Raw genomic sequence first — 9,167 nt, forward strand, 5'->3', positions numbered from 1 at the left:
ATATTAAGTCAAAATAAGGACATAAGGACCTTGTGGATTAGGGCTTCTATAACAACAGACTGAATGCAAATAAAACCTAGCGAAAGAGTCATTTCAAGGAAATAGGAAAAGATGCAAGATGTGAAAGATGCATTCTCTTCTGAAAGTGGTTAATTTCACTTCACACCGTGTTCACAAGATCACGAACCTCAGACTTGTAGAAAACAACATGGCCGGCTGTAGCCTCTTCAGTCTCTAAAGCTGATTTTACACTTGCGGTGTTTAGTCCGTTTGAGTGGAGCCCTGAGGTGTTCTTCTTCTATCAGTACGGTTCTTTAGGCAGGAGAGAACACAGAAATCACACCCGGGTTCAGACCAACACATCCGGTCAGAGAGCATCTGAGAGAGGGGAGAACCGGCCCGAGCCCAGAGAACTCCAGTGCGGTTCATATGCTGAATTTAAAAAAGATGAGAAATCATGCAGCAGGAAGACTACACCCAGATATGACGTAAAAGTATGAATTCACTCGAGTGAGTGTGAAAATTAATCTACATTAAAACTATATTTAGAAATGAACAACTTTTTTTTTAGAAAGTTACCAAAACATCTGGCCGGAGAGCATCTGAGCGAGGTGGGAACTGGACTGAGGCCAGTGAGCTCTAGTGTGGTTTAATCGCAGAGAGAAAGTGATTCATTTCTGATTCTTTTCTGAATCGACTCACCTGCAGGAAGCGAATCAAACGCTCTGTGGGTTTTCATTTCTTTTGAGCTGACTCCATGTTCTCAGTGCTTGGGTGATATTTTTATGATTTCCACACACACTTGGTAAAGGTTTATTTACCTTTTCCCATCGCTTTATTTCTGGCTAATGATTAAAAAAGATTTATGAGGACGTTTTCAGTTCTACATATCCCTCTATCAACATTTCTTTGCTTTTCAGTTTGTTTAATTATGTGCATTGAGAAACCAAACCAAACCAAACAGGAAGCGTATGAAAAGTATCAATCTACGCTCAGATTTGGACTCGGAAACCAGACTAATAGGAGTGGAAGTGAAGAACTGCAGAACTGCTAGTTACTAAGTAGCACTCACACCAAACTTCAATATTTTCATAGTCTCATAGCCTCAATATTTTCATAGTCATTTGGCACAAATCAATAAAAAAAAAATACAAATTAGCTACCTAGCTAAAGGTTTTACTCAGTGTTACCACTTGATTCCCTCTGGAATCAGGATTGTCTGTATTCACAAAAAGAAAAAAAAAATAGTGACCAGCTAACTTTAGCTAACTAGTTAGTTTTTTGTTTGCGATAAGAGCGATAAAAGACATTTTGTTGACTCTGTTCAGAAAAACTGTAATGTTAACAATAAGCAGTTTCTTGATTCTTCACCCAAGAAGTGACCCTAGCCCTACTCTCATTCTCTATTGGTCCTCATTTCCAAAGTTGGTGGGTTCATGGGGTTAAATTTCATACCTATTACCCTATTTGGCATTTTTCATTGGTTTGCTATAGCAAATGTATAATGATGATAAAGATTTCTTATATCATCTCTTATCTCACAATTAATAATTCCGTCTCAGGTGACTCACTCATTGTGACTTCAAGGAGATGGAGAGCCAAATAATGTAAATGATCCTGAGCGAAAGAAATAAACATACGATGAATTTAAAAAAGATATCATGTAGCAGGAAGAATACGCCCAAATATGACGTAAAAAAAGTATGAATTCACTCGAGTAAATGTGAAAAGTAATCGACATTAAAACTATATTTAGAAATGACAAACACAGTACAAAGTTACCCGAGTTACGGTAATGTAACAGTATAAATGCAGCACATTACAACCCAAATCTGATGAAGTGTAACAACCAAAAGCAGAAAAAGCCGGAATCTGTGTGTCATGAGACACACGCCGTTTTGGATGTCATTCCCAGGTGACGTGCGGCTCACTAAGTGGGGATTAACTGAAAGTGCAAGCAGGACTGTGTGTGTGTGTGTCACTCTCAGTAATGTTTACTAAGCCAGACACACACACACACACACACAAACACAGGGCTGGCTCCAGACTGGGAAACACTTCCTCTGCCTCTGCTATGTCCTGCCGTTTTTTTGTTGTTGTTGTTTTTAGTTTTTTTTTTTCCCTCTGTGTGGAACTGTGTCCAATGTATTGTGGTTTGACTGCTAAGAGGAAGTGGTTTAGCAGAGCAAAGAACATACAGACGCACACACACACACACACACACACACACACACACACGACTGTGATTCGACAGTAGAATCCCTGCATTACACACTCTCAGCTCTGAAACAGAGACCGATCGAGCGAGTGTGTTTAGAAGCAGATCATCATCATGGCCGCTCTGAGATGTGATTACGAGTTCTTCGGCATGATCAAATATGAACACGCAGTGTGTTCGGGCCGGGCCGCCTCGCTCCGAGCCTCTTATGGACTTATGCATTAAGCGATTTACGCAGGCTAAACTCATAGCGCCTAATAGTATTGGCCATGAGGAGATCTTCAAGGAACACAAGCTACTTACCATAAAGAGAGTAAAAATAGCTGGGGATAATAACCGGGATTAGTGTTACAGTATGACAGGCCAATTATATTAAAGAGTGCACACACACGCTAACACTTAAACTGCAAACACAAACGGTAACACAACATGAACACAACATGAGCATAACATGAAGACAAAATGACGTGTCCTTTCCTTTAAAGAGGAAATTCTCCAGTTTATTTTATTTCTTTTTCTTTCTTTGTAATGTGGATTACATGTGCAATAATAATAATAATAATAATAATAATAATAATAATAATAATAATAAACTGAAATATTATAGAAATAAAATTCTCAAATTACTGCCTTCATTTATTTTTCATTTCTTTCCAACTTTCAGTTTTATTTCCCACTTATCATATTTGTTTTGCTTGTTTGTTTGTTTTATTTTTTATTTTATTTTTAACTTGTCCTATTTTTTTGTTTGTTTGTTTTTCATTCTTTCTTTCTTTCTTTCTTTCTCATATTTGTAAGTTACTTTGTTTTGTTTGTTTTCTGTTTTTCTTTCTTTCTTTCTTATTTTTTGTCATATTTGTAAGTTACTTTGTTTTATTTGTTTATTTCTTTCTTTCTGTTCTTTTCCTTGTATTTGTAATTTTCATTCTTTCTTTTGTTAGTTAGTTAGCTAGTTTCTTTCTTTCTTTCTTTCTTTCTTTCTTTCAAAAAATGGTTCCTGAGGGGTTCTTGGATAGTTTGGATAGGGTTCTTAGCATCCTCAGGCTTTTCCTTGGACTTTTTCCTGAGAGGTTTCTTGGTTGAACTTTAACAGCCCCCTCTTCTCCGTAGCCAACCGACGAACCCTTCAAGGTTCTAGATTAAACTTTGTTCATGAGTCTAGACAGGTATTGTTCACAGTGAGTTTATTTCACACCATATTTTATTAGAATTGCAAATTTATGAACAAAAGTTGTCTTTAAAGCTTCAAACATGTTTTCGATAAGCATCAATTCACCTTCTTTAATCCACATCCAAATGAATAAAAAATATACACGAGTACTCAATTATCTATTAAACCTGAATTGAACTAAATCTTCTGATAAGCTGTAAATAATGTGTTTAATTACACTGTGATTACACCTTTATTAAACAAGCCGCAGTCAATACAGTAATCTGCTCATGCTCATGTCATCATAATCTCCCTGTCTAATCAATTAAAGTGCTGATTTCATTAATAACAGCGTGCGTGTAAATTACACAGAGCACGCGTTTCAAACTCCCGGGGCGTCTCGAGCCTCAGCAACACAGCGACTGGAGGATTAGTATGACGTTAAATCAACTCACACACTCGGCTTTTAATAAAACAAAACAGACTGCGGGGGAATCACAGGATTATTTCCACGAGATTAAAATAATTCCCTCCTCCCCCTAGCAGCACAGATTGACTCCAGACTGACTCCAGATTAGCTCCAAACTGCTCTAATCTAGCGAGCTCGTTTAAAGCCGTATATGTTTTCTGAATTACATAGATAAGGCTTATTGAGCAATCATAATCTTATTGGACAACATATTGTTACGTCTGGAGGGGATTAGTGAGAACAGATGCGAGGATGACGGTAAATGGGCTTCATGTGTGCCGAGCTTTAGACTGCATCCTCCACCGACGGGCAACGGTGCATTAAAACCAGAGGAGACCTGCACACACACACACACACACACACACACACACACACACACATGGGTTATAGAATGAAGTTATATAAAAGTAGAAATCTGAAACCTTGTCTATTAAAGAGTTAAAAGATTGAAATGTCCAGACACTTTGATAAAGGCTGTGTAAATAACTGCACTTCAAATAAAATGTTATAAAAAAAAAACCTCTTTTTATCTTTAGAAAAAATTTTTTTTTTTCTTATTTGTTTTGTTTTTATCTTTCTTTCTTTCTTTCTTTCTTTCTTTCTTCGTAAATTTCTTTCCTTGGTATGTTTGTTGTGTCTTTTTTTATTCTTTTCTTTGTTGATTTGTTTGTTTGTTTAATTGTTTCATTCTTTCTTTCTTTCTTTCTTTCTTTCTTTCTTTGTGTCATTAGTTGTAAATTTCTTTCCCTGGCTTGTTTGTTTGTTTGTTTTTTCTTTTTTTCTTACTTCCGTGCCTTATTTGTGTTTTGTTTATTGGTTTGTTTGTTTCTTTCTTATTTTTTTCCTTTTTTGTAAATATCCTTCCTTGCTTTGTTTGTCTTTTTCTGTCTTTCTAGATTGTTTCTAGATTATTTTCTAGACTTTCTAGATTTCTTTCTAGATTGTAAATTTCTTTCCTCAGTTGTTTGTTTGTTTCTGTCTTTCTTTGAAAATGTCTTTCTCTGGTGTGTTTCTTTCTTTCTATTTGTACCTTTCCTGTCTTAGGTTTTTTTTTTTTTTTTTGGTTTGTTTGTTTGTTTTTCTTTTTCTCGTGTTATTTGTAAGCTTCATTTGTTTTTTTGTTCTAATATCTATAACACTAAGATCATCAATTCAAATTAATCACAAGAGAATACATTACAGTAAAAATAGATAATAAAAAATAAAATGAAATGACATTTCATCACAGTTTATCCCTCCTAATCAACACTACATTTAAAAAAACACTGCATTCAAAACTTTCCAAAACCCAATAGTGTAAAATCCAGTGGCGCCGTGTTCCGAACTGTGTTTTACACTTCTTCAAAAAAAAATCTCAACGCAAATCTCAAATCTCGTTTCGAAGCCTTTCTCCATTCGAGGAATACAACGCTGTTAGTAAGAGATTAACCTGAATGTCTGCTTCGATATAAAACGCCACTTAGCAGCAGTTATTTGGGTGAAATGTTGGCAGGGCAGCGTCCTGAAACTCTCCATCACCGCTGTGAGAGAATGCGTGTAAATACTTTGTAGTGAACAGGGAGGGGTGTTGGCTCTGACATTGAAACCTAGCCATACGCCAGCCACACACACACACACACACACACACAGACACACACACACACAGACCAGTCTTTACACAGGAGTCTAAATGTAAAGCAGACTGGAGCACAATGTGCTACTTCAAAAAAAGCAGTGAGCATAAAAGTGTTTATTCGCTGTTCTGCCTGAAATTTCGCCCCAGAAATAAATATCACAAGAGCTAGTTTTCCAATTAGTGCGTCAAGCTCACAAAACGATGGCGAGTGTTCGGGGTTTGCTTAATAATAGCAGCTTTATAGAAGACGCACGTGTAAAGCAGGTAGCATTACAGTGCGACTCAAAAGACAAAATTACAGCATTTAGTTTGTACCTGTGAAATTCAACATTCGACATTTATTTAATACTCAGTATTTTGCAATCAGAACTACAGCCTGAAAATACAAACACCACACACACACACACACACACACACACACATACACACACACACACACACACACACCACAACTGTCAACACTCTCCAGCAAGGTTTTAGAAACGCTTCCAAACCCAAAATTTCCTCTGTTCATTCAAAAAAGTCGTTTTGACGCTCCTGGTCAAAGGCACATTCCCTGATTTCTTTATTAAACCTGAAATTTGATCCAAAAATAGTAGAAAAAAATAGAGGAAACAATGGAACGGATCAGAAAAGCCAAGATTGTGGTACAGATGAGGTCACGTAATTGCAGCTTTCATGTCCTCGACTTCCGACCCGAGAACATCGACAAATTTAAAAAAAGGAAATCACAAATTATGCGAAAGTGCCCTTTTTTTAGAGCATGTGGGATTACTGCTGTGTGTGTGTGTGTGTGTGTGTGTGTTTTTTGACAGGATTAGTCGGATTAATAATACGCAGGTACATCATTTTCTGTCAACTTTTATAAAATTATAGAAAAGTTATGTATCAAATATAGAAATAGTCTCTAGTTAAAAAAGAATTTAAAAAGAGTAATAAAATAATAAAAAATTAGAATTAGCATAAAAAAAATTAATAATAATAATAAAAGACACCACCTCCAAAATAAAAATCTCTTACTTTCTAGAGTTATTTCTGGAAGTGAGTTAAAAGAAAATACAAACTTATTAATATTAATCAAATTTGAACTGTTTTTGAGACATATTTGTGTAATACTGAAATCAAATTTGTAGCTTATATACTTTAATTTTTATAATGTAATTTTAACCTTTCAGGACTTCTAATTAAATATATATTAATATTATGATATGTTATATTATTATTAGTAGTAGTATTATATATATTTTTTTTTTTGCAGTCAATCACGTCACTCTTAAGAGGATGAAGTCATCAGTATAGCTCTTCACTCACCCTGTGTGTGTGTGTATGTGTGTGTGTATGTGTGTGTGAGAGTGAGTGAGTGAGTGAGTGAGTGAGCGATAGACAGAGAGAGAGAGAGAGAGAGAGCTGCTCATCTTCTACATATAGCCTAAAGGCTTATCTTGTGTCAGGGTCAAAGGTCACCCACAAGCACCCTCTACTCTCATCAGCTACACTCTTCCTCTTCCCATCAGCCAATTGGATTACTCCTCACTGACTAGCAGCTTTTCCCAGATTTAATATCCGAGTTACAAGTTAATTTAGATGGGAAACTCATGACAGGAAGCTTGTGACCTGCCACTGCTAAGAGACAAATTCACTGCCTGCGTACAAAGAGATGTTAAAGGATGTTAGACACGCAAATGTGTGTGAGTGAGTGTGTGTGTGTGTGTGTGTGTGGGAGTGTCCGCTAGAACAGCTAACACACCTGAATACACAGCATAGAAAAGGAAAAATAGAAAGAATGAGCTTTAGGCAGGACAGTCAGTGTGTTGACACCATGCGATCAAATCTGAAGACTTGGACAACTTGAAGTTATCACCTGGAACTGAGACGTCGAGCGAAAGCTAGCGACGTGGTTCTGAAAAGAACTATTTTATTCAAGGGGAAAAGCAAAGCAGTAGATTAAGAGTCTTATAGATTTTTCTCCCTTAAATATATATATAATTATTTTAATTGTTTTAAAATAAATCAAACTGATAAACGTTAAAATATGAACATAATAATGCATTTAGAGGTAGCGATATTGCCACATAGGTTCATTTGAATTATTATTATTATTATTATTATTATTATTATTATTAGAAGTAGAAGTAATTGTTGTTACATCATTAATTATTTATTTATTGTTATTGCTACAGTTTATCATATTTAATTTTTTTATTATTGTTGCTATTTATTTATTTGTCATTATTACTATTGCTTGTTATTATCTATGGATTATTTGTTTTATTATTATTATTATTATTATTATTATTATTATTATTATTAATGTTGTTTTTGTCACCGTAAAGTTTTGGAAGCGTGCATGTGCATGTTTTTTTCCCTGTAAGAATCTCACACACACACACACACACACACACATATACTCACACATACACACACAGCTCAAGCGATGCCTACTTCTACCCCACCACCCACACACACATACACATATACCACTCACAACCCAACCCCGCCCGCACACACACATACACACACACACACACACACACACACTTCCAGTCCACTTCCCATAGCCTGTAGATAAATAAATATCCTGTGCTGTATTGTAGTAAATTCTCTGACGTATAATCGGATCATGATATAATTCTGTTTGTACTCAATGCTGCTCCGTTGCCCCTTTTCTCTCTCTCTCTCTCTCTCTCTCTCCCGACAGACACATTGACACACTCTCATCGTCCTATAAAGATAAAAACACTGCTCTTACTTACATTCCTAATGCCACTGCTAAGACATACACACTCCATCATGTTTCCATGATTTTTCCTTCTCCGTGCTCCGTTGTGCGTCTCATCCACTGCTGGATTAACACTCTGGTTAAAAGAAGTCTGTCTGAGAAAGCAGGAGGAAAGAGAGAGGAAGAGAGACTGAGAGAAAGGCCTAGCATGAAGCAAGCAGCACCCCCCCCCCCCCAACACACACACACACACACACACACACGCACACACACACACACACACACCTCATCTCCTTTTAAAGCACGACCAGGAAATCACCACTTATTCCAACAAACATTTGCCTCAAGACAGGAACTAGATCTTTTTTTTCATTCTTGAACAGATAGCATGCGCACGTGTGTGTGTGTGTGTGTGTGTGTGTGTGAATGACAGTGAAAAACACACACCATGTTTTGTCCATTTTGTATGTACACTGATAAGATGCTGTAGCTCCACCTTCTGGTGGCCAGAGAGAGAGAGAGAGAGAGAGAGAGAGAAAGAACAACAGACAGAACGACAGACAGAAAGAGAGAGAGCAACAGAGACAGAGAGAGAAAGACAGACAGACAGATACAGAGCAAGACAGAGAGAGAAAAACAGATAGAACAACAGAAAGAGATACTGAGACAGAAACAGAGCGCGAGAGAGAGGAAGACAGATAGAGAGCAAGACAGAGAGAACATCAGAGAGAATGACAGAGACAGAGTGAGAGAGACACAGAGAGAGAGAGACAGAAAGAGAACAACAGAGAGAGAAGAAAGGGAGAATGACAGCGATAGAAGGAGAGCAAGAGAGAGAGAGAGAATGACAGAGAGAAAGACAGACAGAAAGTGAAACAGAAAGAGAACGACAGAGAAACAGAGAGAGAGAGAGGAAAAGCAGACAGATGAGCGAATGGAGAGAATATTCGACCAGTTAGACAGGACCGAAAGTATAAATAGAGCAAAAAAAATGAA

The 9,167-nt window shown here is 36.8% G+C and overlaps 1 long non-coding RNA gene across 2 annotated transcripts; it reads right to left on the reverse strand.

Annotated features, from left to right (window-relative positions):
- Positions 1 to 3,470: 3,470 nt before the first annotated feature.
- On the reverse strand, positions 3,471 to 8,594 carry LOC117596089 (uncharacterized). 2 transcript variants are annotated; one of them, XR_004577261.2, is made up of 3 exons: positions 8,457 to 8,594; positions 8,206 to 8,326; positions 3,471 to 4,174 (listed from the first exon to the last, which is right to left on the reverse strand). It is a non-coding gene; the product is annotated as an uncharacterized LOC117596089 (long non-coding RNA). The 2 variants fall into 2 exon arrangements; XR_004577260.2 differs by lacking the exon at positions 8,457 to 8,594 and having other exon boundaries at positions 8,206 to 8,448.
- Between the last annotated feature and the right edge of the window lie 573 nt (positions 8,595 to 9,167).

This window comes from Pangasianodon hypophthalmus, chromosome 25 (assembly GCF_027358585.1).
Source record: "Pangasianodon hypophthalmus isolate fPanHyp1 chromosome 25, fPanHyp1.pri, whole genome shotgun sequence".
NCBI lineage: Eukaryota > Metazoa > Chordata > Actinopteri > Siluriformes > Pangasiidae > Pangasianodon > Pangasianodon hypophthalmus.